Here is a 17,783-nt window from a genome sequence, read left to right on the forward strand (position 1 = left end):
GGCTGCTATGAACAGGGGTACGCCTAGGCTTGCTCGACTCCCTGCTCTCCGGGGCTACTTTAGAAATGAAATCTCTGGGTTATACAGCCTCTCTGCTCTGACACTCTTGAGTGGGCACATCATTGTGCACCCCCATCGCAGTGGTCAAGGGTTCCGTTTACCCCACACCCTCCAATGCATTTGTGATTTCCTGCCTCTTCATAGTGCCTGTCTGATGGGTGGGAGGTGATATCATATGGTGGGCTTGAGTTACACTTCCCTGGGGCCTGGGCTTTAGAAAAACATGATTTGCATTTTTTAAGAATGCATTTTATTTAAGAGAGAGATTTGCTATCTGCTAGTTTACCCCTCCCCCCAAATGCCCATAGTAGAGGTGGGCCAGGGGAACCCCAGAGCCAGGAAGTCAGTGCACATGGAGAGAAGGGAGCCAAGTACTTGAGCCATCACCTGTTGCCTCCTTGGGAAGCAAGGAGCTGGCATTGGAAACAGAACTGGAACTTGAAGCGAGGCACACTGCTAAGAGATGCGAACATCTCAAACAGCATCTTAAGCACTGTGGGACATGCCAGGCCCAGGCCCTCCCAGCCCTGCAGAGAGGACCCTCCCAGCCCTGCAGAGAGGACCCTCCCAGCCCCTGCAGAGAGGACCCTCCCAGCCCTGCAGAGAGGACCCTCCCAGCCCCTGCAGAGAGGACCCTCCCAGCCCCTGCAGAGAGGACCCTCCCAGCCCTGCAGAGAGGACCCTCCCAGCCCCTGCAGAGAGGACCCTCCCAGCCCCTGCAGAGAGGACCCTCCCAGCCCTGCAGAGAGGACCCTCCCAGCCCTGCCCTTCAGTGCGCTCACAGGCTCACAGGTGGGCCAACATGTAAGAGAGGTGGGTACCAAGGATCGCGGGACAAGGAGAAAACGCATTGGAATGCGTGCAATCTCCTTTGGGACGAGGCCTCCAGTCAGCCAGAGATGCAGCTCCCCTGCCCCAGCACACACACACACACACACACACACACACACACACACACACACACACACACAGAGCCATCTTCTGGGAGAGCGAAGGGGCATGCTCAGGGCCAGGCCCAGGAGGCACCGCACTGAGTGCCGAGAGCTGAGAGAAAGCTTGGAGCCCAGGAAGGTGGCTGGGGCGGTCTGCCGCAGAATGCAAACTTCTAGGAGTTGCTGCGAATCGTGGCGTATCCCTACGATGCTGGTCTAGACTCTGCGCAGAGGGATGGGTGTTGGTGTTGAGAGAGCACGAGCTAGGAAGGAAAGGGTGGGCAGGAAGGCAGAGGAAGGCACCCGAGGGGCAGGTGGGCAAGAATCTGTGTGATCCACACAGGCTTATGACGTCACCCAGCCAGGCTCCATGACAGGCCCCCCGTCAGTCAGTTCCTGGAAGTCCTGCCTACGTCATTCCCCAAGCTCGCTGCCCAGCCGCACAGGGGAGGCTGTGCTACAAGACTTGGGCTTCCACCAAGGGCACTGCATCAGATTCCCTGGGATGGCCTCCTTACTGATGTACCCAAGACGGCGGGGCCGAGAGCTGCAGACAGCTGAGGACTCGCTGTGCTGTGTGCTAGGGGCAGGTCACGCTCCCGGAGGGCCCTAAGGAGGCTGTGGCCCCTGGCCAGCCCTAGGTCCCTGCAGAGGCATCACTGTGGCCCTTGCCCGCGTCCTGCAGGGCCAGCTCCTTGTGCCTCGGCTCAGTGTGTGTCTGTCTCCTCACTTCTCTTCCGGTGCAGCCACCAGTCCTTCTGGGCTAGGGCTCACCATGCGGACTGCATTCTGATTTATTTGGTAAACACCCTACTTCTAAATAGGTCACATTCGCAGGCGGGGAAGTGAGGGTTTTCAGTGCAGCTCCTCCGAGGAGTACCAGTCAACCCAGGATAGAGGCCTCACTCAGTTAGCCTGAGATGCAATTCCTGGTGCTGGGTGTGGCCCTGGGCAGCTGGGCTGGACTGGACAGAAGCCTGCAGGTGGCTCCCACCCCTCCGAGGATCCATAGACCTGCCTGGTGCTGCGCTGTGCTGTGCTGTGCTGGGCAGTGATCTGTGTGGATGCATCAGCCTTCAAAAAAAGCTACCAGTTGTGGCAAAATATTTGCCTGGCATCACTTTCTTTTGTGAATGACATTTCACTTCTGTCTTGCTGTATGACAGTGAGCTGGCCCTGATGTGAGGGAAGCAGCTGGTTTCTAGGAGGTGGCTGAGCAACTGAGCCCTGAGTACCTTGCACCAGATGTCACAGTTTTGTTTGAGTTTCTGTAAACTGCATGTGTGTGTACCTGTGTGTGCATGTACCCATGTACGCATACACACGTATGCCTGTGCACGAGTTTCTCTGCATGTGTATGTACATGTTTATGTTGTGGGGTGTGAGTTTGTACCCATGCATGCACGCGTGTGTGTGTGTGTGTGTCTTCACTTGTGAAGAGATGCCACCGTGAGAGTAGAGCTCAGGGGCAGTTGCATGATGATGAAGTCACCTCTGAGCGGTGACAGGGCTTGGAAGGGGCTGGTGCTGGCTTTGAGGGTCTCAGATCACTGCCCTAAGGGAGCAGCCTCCTGCCCTTGCTGGCAGCAGAGGTCTGGGGGAAAGCTGGTCAGCTGAGGGCAACACTGGGGCCTCACAGAGCCCAGGGGCAGCACCCAGGAGGAAGGTAGAGGCGCCAGGGATCCTAATGACGGTGACCATGACAACACCACAAAGCCAATTTATCCAACTGTCCCAACAAAGGGCAGAAAGAGCCTTTGGGCGTAGGACTAGGTCAGCCTTGGGGCAGGGGCACGTCTTGGTCAATAGCAGGAGTGTGATTTATGTAATGGGCTTATGTAATGTCATGATGTAACATCATTAGGGGCATCACAATTGGATTCTGTTTCAGGCTCTCCTGGAGCCAGACTGGGGCTCCCCTCCAGCACAGCCAGCCTGGATGCCTGCGGGGCTGGAGCCCCTTCCCTCACTGGTGTTTCTCCCAAGAGACCCTTGGAGATGCCCCCTTGGGCCTGCCACTCAGCTCCTTCCCAGAAAGGCTGCCTTTGAGGGCTCCTCTGCAGGGCAATGGGCTTCACTCTGTCACCTGCCACCAGCGCCGTCACCCCAGTCCAGGCTCTCAGATGACCTGAGCCGTTGTACCCTCCCAGACGCAGTCTTGGACCTCCCACTTCAGCCCCCTGGCTCTTGGCTCCCAGCTTCTCTGGCAGAGGTCAGACTGGACTTACTCTCGGCGTGTATTCCCTGACCTGGAAACTGAACCTCCCTGTACACCCCGGGGCAGGGGTTTGACAGACCAAAGGCTGGGGCACTGGGGAGGTGTCTCTCTCCATACATAGCATACAGCCATCACCGGGCCAGCTCGTGATCAATTTAATCATACTTTGAGGCTCCACGCACTTGGCCCCACCAAGCCTTTTAAGCTTGCTTTGCAAACTTTTGGGCTACAAGCATCCCCTCCAAACCTCCCCACCCCCTGACATTGGGTGGTCTTGCTATGATTTCCCAAACACCTTGCAATTGCACCTTCTTCCCACGCCTTCCTTGACTTCCACCAATCACTTTTGCTTCCCCTTTAAATCTGAACTATGCTGCAAGGCCAGAAAGAGGCCATCTCCTCCAAGGAAGCCTCTCTTGGTAAGCCCAGCCACATCAGGGTCACCTTCTATTTTTTAAAGGTTTATCTTTATTTATTTGAAAGGCCGAGTTATGGGGCAGGGAGGGAGAAAGAGGGTAGAATCTTCCATATGCTGGGTTACTTCTGAAACGGCAGAAACAACCAGGGCTGGGCCAGGCTGAAGCCAGGAGCTGGAATTCCTACGTGGTACAGGGGCCAAAGCACTCAGGGCACCTCGTGCTGCCTTTCTGGGTGCAGTAATAGAGAGCTGGGTTGGAGGTGGAGAGATCAGAGCTCAAACCAGCGTTCGTATGGGATGCTGGCACCGCAGACAGCTTAACATGTTACACCACAATGATGGCTTTGTATCTCCGTCTTTTTAAGCTCTCCTGGGCTCACTGCCACGTTGTCAGGTGGTTTGTCCAGCTGGGGGCATCCATAAAGACCTAAGCCTTGTGGAGTGCGGCTGAGGCAGGCCCACATACTGATATCAACAGGGGAGATTAGGGTACCTGAAATGCTGGGCATTTAGCTGAGCACAAAGACACTAGGCGAAACAGCCATTTTCAAATCAGGGAGCCTGGGTTTTCTGTCTGCCTCTGGCTCCAGGCTCCAGCTTCCTGTCCTGGCAGCCTGCCGGACCCTGATGTTAGCTACAGTCATCCAGTTCATGCCACCTACAGGTGAGGCCTGGATGGCATGCTCAGCGTTGCCCTGGTCCAGTCCCAGCTGTGTGGGCAAAGTAAACCAGCAAATAGGAAGGCCCAATTGCTCTCTCTCTTTCTCTCTACTTCTCAACTGCCCTTTTAAAGTTCATGGGACATAGACTCAAAAGATAACATTTATTGTATGCAAAAATCCTTGGAATCCATGCATATCAGGGATTTTTTTTTTTTAAGTTCAGGAAAACGGTTAATTATGAAAAGTTATGGGGCCAGTGTCTTGGCTCAGCAGATAAATTCTCTACCTACAAGTGCCAGGATCCCATACGGTGCCAGTTCATGTCCTGGCTGCTTCATTTTCCGTACAACTTGCTGAAGGCCTGGGAAGACAGTCAAGGATGGCTCAATGCCTTGGGCACCTATACCCACGTGGGAAACCTGGAAGAAGCCCCTGGTTCCTGGCTTTGGATCAGCTCGGCCATTGTGGCCCTTTAGGGAGTGAACTAACAAATGGGACATGCTTCTCTCTCCTTCTCTCTGGAAATCTGCCTTTCCAGTAAAAATAAATAAATCTTTAAAAAAAGAAGTTACATATGAACTTTAAAGATTGTTCACAACAAAATAAATGTATCTTTTCACTCCATTTTCCCATGAACTTTTATTTTATTTTGATTGGAAAGGCAGATATACAGAGAGGAGGAGAGACAGAGAGGAAGATCTTTCATTCACTGACTCACTCCCCAGGTGGCCACAATGGCCAGAGCTAAGCTTATCAGAAGCCAGTAGCCAGGAACTTCCTCCAGGTCTCCCACATAGGTGCAGAGTCCCAAGGCTTTGGGCCATCGTGACTGCTTTCCCAGGCCACAAGCAGGAAGCTGGATGGGATGTGGGGCTGCTGGGATATGAACTGGCACCCATATGGGATCTTGGTGTGTGCAAGGCAAGGACTTTAGCCGCTAGGCTACTGTGCAGGCCCAAAGATTTATTTATTTATTTATTTTCATTGGAAAGGCAGAATTATAAAGAGAAGGAAAGAGAGAGAAAAAGATCTTTCATCTGCTAGTTCACTCCCCAGATGTCCATAAGGGCTGGAGTTGAGCAGGTCCAAAGCCAGGAGCCTCTTCCATGTCTCCCAAGTGGATGCAGGGTCCCAAGGACTCGGGCCATTCTCTGCTTCTTTCTCAGGTCATAAGCAGGAGCTGGAACCAAAGTGGAGTGGTTAGGGTTTGAACCAGTACGCATATGGTATACTGACACTTGCAGGCAGAGGATTAGCCTGTTGAGCTATCACACTAGACCCGAAAGGCTGTATTTCTTACCATGGGGATGAAGTTAGTTTTCTGTGAGGGAGGGATGTGCTGAGCCTAGAGAAAATCAAGATGGGAGGAAACCTTCATATCAGACCAACCTAGGTTCTTGGCTTCCCTGTGGCAACTATGGAGATGCGCCCTTCAGCTTGCCTTCCAAACCCAACACATTGTGCTGTGAAGAGCTGTGAGCAGGCGGCCAGCCCCACTGCCCCTGGAGCTCTGCTATGAGCCTTCCATGTTCCTTCAGGTGAATCAACAGCTAGGCTGTGGACAGCTGAGCAATCGCTGCCCAAAGTGGAACCTAACAGGCCGTCCCTGTTCCCTAGCCCCCGCAGGCTTGTGAGACTTGGTGCCGTGTGGCCTGAATCTCCACCCACACCATCCTGGTGTCCCTGTCCCCAGCTGTCCTTCCAGACGGTGCCCATCATGTCTGGACTGCTTTCTTCTCTGCCTCACAGACACTGCCTCCCGACAAATCTCATTCCCACTCCTGCCCTGCTTCCGCAAGCAAATCTTCCTCTAAATTCACTAAGCCCACACATTCCCCCTCTTGGCTGAATGCCTGGTTAATGCTAGTGCCAGCTGGGCTGGCCTAAGGGAGACCCAGATAGCTTTAAGATGTTACTTCCAGGTATTTCTGGGGGAAATGAGCATCTGAATCGTTCCATTGAGGTAGATCCCCCTTACCAGCTGGGAGCATCTTACAAGGCACTGAAGGTCTGAATGGAGCAAGAAGACACAGGGAACATTTGTCTCTCTTCTTGAGTTAGGGCATCCTTCACTCCAGCCCTCAGACACCACAGCTCTTGAAGCTTGGGCTCAGATGCTGGGATTTGTAATCAGTGTTGTCCCTTTCATTTCACTGCCCCATTGCGATTCTAAGGCCTTTGGACTCAGTCTTGGAATTACACCATTGGCTCTCCATGTTTCCAGGCTTTCACACTCTGTGTGACACCACCAGCTTTTCTTCACCTTACAGGTGGCATATCCGGGATTTATTTTCCTCTATAACTGTGTGAGCCAGCTCCCATAATAAATCCCCTCTTGTCTGTCCATCCATCTTCCATCCACTCATCCACCATCCATTCATCCATCCTACTGGTTCTGCCTAACTGCCAATGGTAAACCTTTGAAGCCCACCTCCCAGTCCCTGCTCAGACCTCTTCCCCTGCTGGGATCCCCTGTGCCTCTCCCACCACCAGAGAACCATCTGGCCTGGAGGTCCCAGTGAGTAAGTCACCATCCTGGCCCCTGGCTTATCCCTGCAGCCTGGAGGAAGCTGGAGCTCTGAGTCCTACCCTGTCTGTGGCAACAGCAGGACTTGTGACCCAAAGAGTCCACTCTCAGGATCTCCAGTTCCAGGGCAGAAAGCAGTCCCCATGGCCACTGCATTGCAGAGGTAGAGGCTGTGCTTTCCGGTGCGAGAGGCTCCAGGTGGAAAGTGTTCCAGAGACGCTCTGTTTGGGTGCAAACCTACAAGGCTGTGGCAGGTTTGGTCCTTCCATGCTTGCTGGTGAGACGCGGGTTACTAAACCATCTACTTTGCCCTACACCTAGGTGATGGCCCACCCTGGTGGGGCTGGCATTCTGAGCAGCACAACCTTCCTGGCCATCAAAGGAGAAAAGCAGTGGCAGCAGAGGGCCCAGCTAGTTTCATCCTCCAAAACTCGTCCTTTGGAACCCATCCCCCAAAGCAAAGCAGCTATCTGTCACAAAGGCACAAGTGAGTGCTGGCACCCTTGGACCAAAGCCCTGCAAAAGATGCAAAAGATCCAGCACTGGCTGGGCCACCTGAAGCCTTATTCAGGCAAGCCTAGTGGGGAGCTGTGCTGGGGGTGAGACAGGCTTCCCTCCAAGCTTGGAAAGACAAATCCTGGTGGGCTGAGCTCCAGGTACAACAAGCAAGATGTGGAGAAGGAGGCTCTCCCTGGGACGGGAGCCTGTGAGCCATATGGGGCCGCCTGGCATCCCAGGGAACTCCTACGTGGATGCGATTCAATAGGAACACATGACTGCAAGACATCTGTTCACGGATGGAGACACGCTAGTCAGACACACTGACAAGTCAAGCTAGAAAAAGGTCCGTCTGCACAGCCTGCCACCAAGTCCCACCTGGAAGTTGGTCCCTGGAAATGTGATGGTCAGGCCAGCACTGGCCTCTGCTCCCTGCTGACCTTCCTGTGCCCCTAATGATGCTTGAGATTTGGGGTTGAGGTGCAACCCTGGGGGTAGTGCACCCCACAGACTCTGTGCCAGAACAGTAGCCAAAAGCCAGTTTGCTTCTCTCAGTGGCGTCTGTCCTACCAGTGTCACACTGAGCCATCCCCAGACCTTGACAAGCAGCAAGACCCTGTGCTGGTCTCTACTCTACCTTGAGCTTCTTGAGAGCTGCCGAGTCCTCCATCCTCTGTGATAGGAACCAAAGGAGGCAAAGAGCACAGTGCCAGAGCAGAGGACCAGGAACCAGCTCTGCTCCCTGCCCAGTGCCCCTGGTAAACCCCGGATATTCTCCTGATTCTGCTTTGAGGCCGAGTGACTTTCTTAGCTCGCTATCTAGGGACCAGCCAGGTGCACTGGGACCAGAGGAGTCAGGTGCTTCTGCCTCTTGCTTTACATCCTTGAAGAAGGGGAGCCAGCAGACCATGGTATTTCTGGGCCCATCAGAGGTATCTTCACCGGACGCACCCAGACAGTGATGGGGCGACCTGCTGATCCAAGGCCTGAAGTAAGCTCCCTGCCCCTTGCCCACCCTCCCACCCCCATGTTTCCACATCAGCTTTCCTGCTTGAACTCCCGGTCAGCTGACTAATAGGGGACACAGGTGCATTCTGCCGGGGCTGAAGGGTAGAAACCTTTGCAGCTGAGCTTCCTCTGGGTCTGTCATGCAGATGCAGGGTACCAAGACTTTGGCCATCCTCTACTGTTTTTCCAGGGAAGTGGAGCAGCTAGGATTAGAACCGGTGCCCATACGGGATCCCAGGTGATGCAAGATGAGGATTTAGTCACTAGGCTATCGTGCTGGGCCCTTGGGAAGTTTATGCTTTACATGGTGGTAAAGCGCTCCAATCCAGATATGGCCAGGATGTTTGAGAGGCTAAGGAAAATGTGTATTACAGTTAGGAGTATGGCAGGAGGGGTGAGTACACCCAGGGGTGAGATGTCCTGCGCTCCTTCCACTTACCAGGCTGTGCAATTCACTCTGATCTTAGTTTTTCCTCTGAGAAATGAAGATCATTCTTCCTGGGTCCAGTGCTGTGGCAGCAAGTTAAGCCACAGTCACAACAGTGGCATCCCATCTGAACACCAGTTCAAGTCCAGGCTGCCCAGCCTCTGACCCAGTTCCCTGCTAATGTGCCTTGCAAAGCAGCAGAAGATGCCCCATGAGCCTGGGTCACTGACACCCTCGTAGGCGACCTGGGTGGAGTTCCTGGTTCATGGCGTCTGTCTGATCCAGACCCACCCAGGCATCATGACCATCTGGGAAGTGAATCAGCAGATGTAGAAGCTCCTGGCTCTTGGCTTTGGACCACCCCAGCTCCTGCCCTTGGCTTTGGACCACCCCAGCTCCTGCCCTTGCGGCCTTTTGGGGAGTAGCTATGAGATGGAAGATCTCTGTCTCTCCCTGGTCTCTCTATGAACCTGCTTTTCAAATAAAAACGAATAAATCTCACATTGTTCATTAAAAACAAAACCACAGGGGCCTGGTGTGGTAGCCTATTGGCTAAACCCTTGCCTTGTACACGCTGGGATCTCATATGGGCACCGGTTCTAATCCCGGCGGCTCCACTTCCCATCTAGCTCCCTGCTTGTGGCCTGGGAAAGCAGTCAAGGACGGCCTAAGACCTTGGGACCCTGCACCTACATGGGAGACCTGGAAGAGGCTCCTGGCTTTGGATCGGCACAGCTCTGGCCATTGCGGTCTCTTGGGGAGTGAATCGGTGAATGGAAGATCTTTCTGTCTCTCCTCTTCACTGTGTATCTGAGTTTCCCATCCAAGTACTAACCAGGCCCGACTCTGCTTAGCTTCCGAAATCAGATGAGATCGGGCGCGTTCAGGGTGGTATGGCCGTAGATATATCTGACTTTCCAATAAAAATAAATAAATCTAAAAAAAAGAGAGAGAGAGAGCCACACCTACCTATTTTTAACATCTCTGTGGGTCAGGAATTCAGGAGTAGCTGAGATGAGCCCTACACTGCGGATCTGGAGGCTAGACTCAAAGTGCCAGCCAGGACACAATCACCTAATCACTTGGCTGGAGAACAAGCTGCCAGTTCCAGCTGGTAGAATCTAATTTACCTGCTCAAGCTGCCAGGAGGCCTGGGGGTTCTGGCTTTATTTTAATGTACTTATTATTTTAAAGCTTAAATTCGAAGGGCAGTGTATCAGAGACAAAGAAGTAGAGCTAGAATTCTACCATCCACTGCTTCACCTCCAATAAGGCTGCAACAGCCGGGGTTGGATCAGGAGCTCAAACCAGGCCTCTCCCCAAAGAGACAAGGACCCAAGTTCTTGCGCTGCCCGTTGCTGCCTCCCAGGTAAACGTTAGCAGAACCCTGTATCAGAACTAGAGTCACACATCCTGAGCAGTGTCTTACCTGCAGGGCCAAACACTCCCCCAATTTCGACCTTTTGAAAACTGTGAACTGGACCTGATACAGTAGCCACTAGGCTGAAGTCCTTACTTTGCAAGCCACCGGATCCCAAAAGGGTGTGGGTTCTTATTGCGGCTGCCCCACTTCCCATCCAGCTCCCTGCTTGTGGCTTGGGAAAGCAGTGGAGGACAGCCCAAAGCCTTGGGACCCTGCAGCCACGTGACAGATCCAGAAGAAGCTCCTGGCTCCTGGCTTTGGATCAGCTCAGCTCCGGCTGTGCAGCCATTTGAGGAGTAAACCAGTAGATAGAGGAGCGTTCTGTCTCTCCTCCTCTCTGTAAATCTGATTTTCCAATAAAAATAAATAAATCTTTAAAAGAGCAGAACAGAGAGAAAACTTTCTTCATGAGGTTTCTAGAATATTCTCTGTCCCTCCCTGGGGTGGCTCCGTCACCAAGAAGCCAGGAGCTTCTACATACAGGTGGAAAGGCACAAAGTGAGGAACTGTGCTGCTGATGATAAGGAAGCAGGACCAGAAAGGATTAAGAGATTTCAGGGAGAGTTGCTAGGGAGACCCCCTAGGTGTGTGAGGGGGGGACACAACAGGTGCTAGGAGCCCCTGAAAGGAGTCTGCAGTCCAAGGCTAGGCTCTCCGGCCCCCAGGAGCTCAAGCACTGACTTGGCTTCAGCCCACATCTCTGTTCACAGGCTGATTCACAAATGCACAGCAACAGTTGGTTGAGTGTGTTTCAAATGTACTAACACTTGCGAAAGTTTTAGTCAAGTTTTTCAAGCTAGCTCAGGGACCACAGGCCTGGAGAGGAAAGGAGTTGGCCCTTTTTGTGTATGAGGAGTGCCAGCAATGACAGGGAGTAGCTTAGTCACTGGAGAACCCCCTTTTTCCAGCCCCCAGCTCCCACACCCAGGAATCCTGCAGTTCTCCCCTGGCTGGCCTAGAATGAGAAGTGAGCTTCCCGGAGCCGGCTGGGAGTGGCTTCAGCAGGCTAGGTGATTGCTGAGTCTGGGAGCACAAACTCTCATCCCTCCATTCACTGTCATTTGTCTAAATCAGACAATTTCCAGAGCCAGGGTGGGGACCAGCGTGGGAGTGAGGAGGTTCCTGCTGCGCAACAGGTGCCAGGGTCGGGCATTTAGACACAGACTAAAGCTGCCGCTCGGGCCGCCGGCCTCACATGTCCTAGTACTTGGTTTAACGCCCTGACTCAGTTCCCGCTTCCAATTTCCTGCTAATACAGTCACCGTGGAAGAACACAGGTGATGCCCCAAACAGGCATGTCAGCCATGTGGGAGACCTGAACTGACTTGCTAGCGCCTAGGTTCAGCTGCGGCATGCATCTGGGGCTGAGAGATCTTTCATTGTCCCTGTCTCTGCCACAGCACCAGCCTCTTCCTCCCCAGGGAAGATTCTAGGGCTGCCACACATGGCTCCCCTAATGGGCTCTGCTGTAGGGTCCGCAGCCTTTGCCTGCCCCAGAACAACATGGTGATACCTTTTGGCTTCTCTAAAGCAGAGGCTTTATTTGCCTAACTTCTTATTTGCGTTTATTCAACTTATTAAGAATTTCAGAGAGAGGCAGAAACACACAGAGAGCTTCCATCCATTGGTTCAGTATTCCTTAAATGGATGCTATGCTTGGGATTGGACCAGGCAAAAACAGGAACCAAGAACTTCGTCTGAGTCTCCCACATGGGTGCAGGGGCCCCAAGCACTTGAGCCATCCTCTGCTGCTTTTCCAGCTGCTTTAGCAGGGAGCTGAATCAGAAGTGGAACAGCCGAGGCATCAACAGGTGCTCATATCGGATATCAGTGTAACAGGCAGTGGTTTAACTCACTGTACCACAACATTAAACCTGCACTGCAGTTTCAATTGGGTGTTCAGGGAAGGTGACACTTAGATATGACAAATTTCAATGGCAACAATGAGTATAAACAGAAAATCTTTCTAAAGATGATTTCCCCAACAGTTTACATACTATTGAAAAAAAAAACTATCCACAGTAAAGAATAAGTATCTGTTCACCGATGGGAAACAGGCAAGCACCGTGGATGGCTCACGCACCCTTAAACTTGGGATTGCTGATGAGGCTCTAGAAGATCAGGACTGAGGCATCAAACCAGCCATGGCCCCACACGCAGGTCAGAGGATGCAGCTGCCTGCTCAGAATTTATGACACAGCAGTAAGTCAGTGCACCTCGCCCTGGGTTCTAGCTTCTATTACCATTCTCTTTGCAAACAAAACAAACCCCCAGGGAACCGACTGCTTGTAAGTCCCTGCAGGGAAAGTACCAAGAAAACCTAGCTTCTTTTTTGTGTCAGGAAGCCTTTTCTTTTTCTCAGAGTGGTATAACACAGCTTAGCATCTAACTGGCCAAATTCTGGATAATTTGAGCATCCAAAGGAATGAAAATGGTCAAAGAGAATCCAGGAGTTCCCATGGTACTCAAAGGGGGTGTGTGTCGGGGAGTGGAGGATGGTCAGGAACATTCTTTGCAGAAGAGAAAATCTGACAAATACAGAAGGAATGAGCAAATTGTTCAACCCCGGGCCGTCCCCCAGGCAACAGTTCATCAAGGCAACAACTCCCTGTGAACGGCAGAAATACTGAGGAAAGTTGTGGAGGAACCTTGTACAGCAACCCCAAACTCACAGCATGAATTGGAAAAGGGAGCAGCACCTCTCTAGGGCCAGGCCTGTGGGGACCGTAGTTAACTGAGCAGCTACACAGGGCATCGGTGGTCCCACGATGAACTGACAATATACACTTCAACGCAAGACAACAGGAGGCACGCGGCAATTGCTTGCCAGCACACCTGCTGACGTATGGGGCCCTGAATCATCCAATTACCAGGAAACTATCAGGCAAACCAAGATTAAAGGGTGCTGTTCAACACAGCTTCCCCGACCTGTTGAAAGATGTCAGCCAACCTCATGAGAGAAGAGCTTAGGGGGAAGATTCTAGAAAAAAAAGAGAGTGGAAAAAACCTGCAACTCAGTGTAATGCTTAACCCTTAGTTGGAAGTTGAACAGAGAAAAATTCTAGAATTACTGTTAGGGCAATTAGGAAACTTTAAAAAAGTGATTTATTTATTTTTACTACAGCTCCCGAGCAGCCATGACCAAGCAGTGCACCCAGCCCGTCCAGATGTCCAGCTGCCCATAGCCGTATCTGAGCAGTTTCTATTGTCTTCTTGGGGAACATGTTTTCTTGAAATAAAATCGTCTTTTTTTTGTCAACTATAAAATACCTATTTGTTGGACTTTGCACAAGCTTTTAAGAGATGAAGGACAGGGCCTGGCACAGTGGCCTAGCAGCTAAAGTCCTCGCCTTGAACACCCCGGGATCCCATATGGGCGCCGGTTCTAATCCCGGCAGCTCCACTTCCCATCCAGCTCCCTGCTTGTGACCTGGGAAAGCAGTCAAGGACGGCCCAAAGCTTTGGGACCCTGCACCCGTGTGGGAGACCCGGAAGAAGTTCCTGGCTCCTAGCTTCGGATCAGCCATTGCGCTCACTTGAGGAGACGGAAGTCCAGCGCTGAGCCCCAGGGGCCAGCGGGATGAGCGCAGTCTCATATAGGTACCAGCGTCCAGAGGTGGGATGAGCACTCTCAGTTAGGAAGGAGCATCCAAAGATGGGATTCAGCTTGGTGCTGAGACTCGGGTTAAGATGCACCTGTCATGTTTCAGAGCTCAAGTCCTGTCCCCAGCCCTGACACCCACTGCCTGTTAACTCACTCCCTGGGAGGTAGTGTGGTCATTGTTATCCCCATGGGGGACCCGGATGGAGTCCCCAGACCCAGCTCCTACCTAGCACAGACCCAGCCCATCTTGGCACCTGGGAAGTGAACTGCTAGATTCTGGGTTCTCTTTTTTTCAGAGAAGTCTGAGTTTAATATAAACACCTGGGTAATTTCAGTGAATATATTCTGGCACCCCCCTCCCCACTCCCTAGTGCGTTAAATCCACATAGCCACATTGCACAGACATTCCTCACTCGGCAGCTGACCCGTAAACTGCAAGAGATAGAGCATAGATCGGCCACTGGGAATAGAGTGGATGGTGAGAGGACAGACAGTGCAGCAGGCACAACCATCCCACACAAACAGGTGTTGCCGGCAGTCATCTTCAAAACCATCCATTTCCTTCTTTTCCCAAATTGCCTCATGCCTCACCTAATCTGCTTGGGAGCTCTGGTTTTCTGTGTGACTCAGGCGCTGCATGTTTAGGTCCTCTCTGCTTGAAAACCAGAAAATATTGGCTCAAGGCAGGTCTGGACTCCCCACCAGCTGCGACTTCAAGTGTCTTTTTTTTTTTTTTTTTGAAGAAATGCTTGCTTTTTTAATTTAAAAGGAAGATGACTTGGGGTGGAGGGTGTTGGTTGTGAGGTTAGGTTAGTCTCAGGTGTCAGTCTATTGCTGAACGTCTTCCTTCTTAGCACATGACGCGGAGCCCACCTCTAGGGACTTCCGAGCGCACTGCTGCTGCTGTGGAAAGATGTCTGAACCCTGATACAATTCTTTCAGTGCTATGGGCAACCCAGGCTCTTTCTTCTTGGGTCTATTCCAAGGTGTGCTCCTGTGGGAGTTTTGTATTTTAATTGAGCTTTCACATTTTTGGCAAAAGTTGGTTACATCACTTTGCCTTCCGGGAGTTGGATTACCTTGTCATTCCCAAGCCTATTTGTGCTTTTTTCATGGATCAATTTCACCAAAGGATAATCAAAAATCATATTGGTGTTAATTTTGAATTTGATTACATTTTTTGTATGCCATTTCTCTCATTTGTTTTTTCCTATTTGTACCTCTGTGAAACCTTAAGCAAGCCTTCCCTATTTGCATAGACATTTAAAAATAATTTTAGTTGAAAGCCAGACAACTAGGGTAGTTGTCCAATTTATTCTGTTTGTCTGCTATGGTACCAGATGGGCTGTCATGTCCTCCATGTGCGTCAGGGTCTGCACCCACAGCTTTGCCTTTTTCACCGAGGAGGGCATATTCTTGCAGGTGAGTACAAGGACCTAGGCCAGGCGAACTTATGCCTGCCTGACCCCTGTCCCCACATAGCTCACAAACCTAGCACCTACCTTGCAGGCGGGCCAAGAGACCCGGGTCTGGTTATGTCTGGCTACTTCATTCCAGCATAAAGTATTGTAAAGGAACATACTTCACTTAATTTCAATACTTTTAAATTTGTTTGAATTTGCTCTGGGCTTAGTATGTGGCAATCTTAAGCACTTTATGTTTGAAAAGAACGTATTTGCAGTGCAGCACTGTGTATGATCATAAATTAATTTGCTCCCATTTCTTTATCTCCCATGATTTTGTTCCATCGAACACACTCTCCCCAGTACAATTTTGAATTTGGACATTTCTCCTTTAAGTTCTTTAAATATTGTGGCTAGTAGAGGGAACAATGGATTTTTTTTTTTCTTAAAGCTCACAATATTGTAAGTACAAAGGAAAAAAAGGTTCAAGAAACAAACAAAAAGCATAATCCTGAGACCAGAAGGGGCAGACCTGGAGCACAGGATGGGAGAGCTGCTCAACCCAAACCCAGCTGTGTGATCCCACACCACAAGGGTTCACAGGCTCCGAGGACACATCATTTGTCCTGCCAGCTTATAAACCCAAACCCTGCAGTTGTTCCCAGGAGCCAAGTCTGACAGAAGGAAGTCTGGCCTTTGTAGGAGAGAGCTCAGTCCCACTGCAGGCCCTCCTCCGGGGTGGCCTGGGGACACCGGGGGCAACAGTGCCAAGCAGCAGGGGCTTGCACTAACTATGGAGCTCTCCATCCACTGGTTCACTTCCTCAATGTCCACAGCAGCCATGCCAGGCCAGCCCACAGCCAGGAGCCAGGAACTCCATCCTGATCTCCCAAGTACTTGGGCCGTGTTCTCCTGCCTTGCCAGGTACATTAGTAAGAAGCTGTAGCAGCAGCAGACCACCAGGACTCAAACTGGCACTGCAACAATGGATAATTGCACTGCAGTGGCTTGGCCACAGTGCCAGCCTCTTCACTGGTGCTTGAGGGAACAGAGTGGGCAGAGGGTAGGCAAGTTCTTGCAGGAACCCTAATGTGAACTTGGGGAAGAGCGAACAGTCTACAGGTGGGTCAAGTAGCCAGATAGGGGCCATCCTGCTGGTCATTCCCTAGCAGGGCAGTGGGAAGCCCCAGGCCCTTCTGTGTCTCCCTCAGGTTCAATGAGTTCCTTCAGTTATTCCTATGCAGCAATAGATGGACAGAATGCACACGATCTAGATTTCATATGGTCTTCACACCTCGGATTCTAGTCAGCTTTTCAGGTAACAATAGTGTCAGGGGAGAGGACTGAGCCCCAGGGACCCGCTTCCTGAGCAGTGAATGCAGCTGCGCTTCACACAACTTCTCTTTCTTCTATTTTCTTTCACTGACCATTCTATACAGTCTAATCGGATCTGGATAACAGACTGGGCTCACTCCTGAGCATCCTCACCTGTGACAGCAGGTATAGGTGGTAGGGAAGTTCTGCCCACAGAAGAGCACTGCCAGGTGCTGGGCAGCAGTGGCGAGAAGATTCTCTTCCCAGCCCAGTAGTGAAAAGCTGTACAACCAGGAGAAAGAACTATGCAAACTCTCTGCTCATTCCTGCCTGCTGCATGGCTGCCATCATGGCTACAGGGCAAAAACCACCTTCACAGGCCTATGGTAGCACACTTCCCAATAACCACAACATCTCCTGCTTTAGGGGAAAGCAGAGAGGGGAGTCACAGCAAGGCCTGGGTAGGGTGGGGCCCTGGGAGTTGCTGCTGAACCCTGCTCCGTGACTGAGTTCTGCTTCTACCTGCTGGCTCTGAAATGTGCCCCCATAGCATTCCCTGAACATTCTGGCAGGGAGCTGGGTTCACCTTGCTGAGTTTTCCATGAGTGGAGAGCCCGGGACTTCTGTTAGCAGGTGTGGCTGAGACTGTTCATTCCAAACATCATCCTACCACATCTCGGAAGTATCACTTCCCAACACAGTCAACTTGGCACTTGATCTAGGCCTGAAACACCATTGCTTCCAGTTCCCATCCATCCAGCCCAGCCACTCTCTCCTCTCCAGCCCAGCCACTCTCTCCTCTCCCTCCCAGCAAGGACTGCCTCATTCTGTCCAGCCTTCACGCACAGCGAGGACATTCAGGCCCTTCTGTGGTTCTCCAAAGGATTTTTTTTTTTTTTTTAGATGTCCCAGGGTAAGCAGTGGATTCCCTAAGGCCCTGATGGCAGAGCTTAATGTGTCAGCCCATCCACAGTCCACCAGGCCTGCCCAAGTCCCATGTGACAGACAGCCCAGTTCCTAAAGACCCCACAGATTGACTATGGAGCTCAGTTTGGATGCTGGGCCTGAGGAAGGAGAGGAGCAGATAGCAGGCAGGCTGGCTCCAACAACTGCCCATAGCTAGGACACACACAGCCCCATCAGCCAGACCCCAGCAGATGCTAGGATAAATGGCCATGGCTTCTTCTTCAAATTGATCCCAAGACTGTCCTGCTTAGGTGTCCTTCCAAAAGACATGCTGGTGTCACAGGTTCAGCACTTCAGAATGTGACCTGACTTGAGTCTTCACA

Source organism: Ochotona curzoniae, unplaced genomic scaffold (assembly GCF_017591425.1).
Source record: "Ochotona curzoniae isolate NIBS_2020 unplaced genomic scaffold, NIBS_Ocur_1.0 scaffold_2476, whole genome shotgun sequence".
Classification (NCBI taxonomy): Eukaryota; Metazoa; Chordata; class Mammalia; order Lagomorpha; family Ochotonidae; genus Ochotona; species Ochotona curzoniae.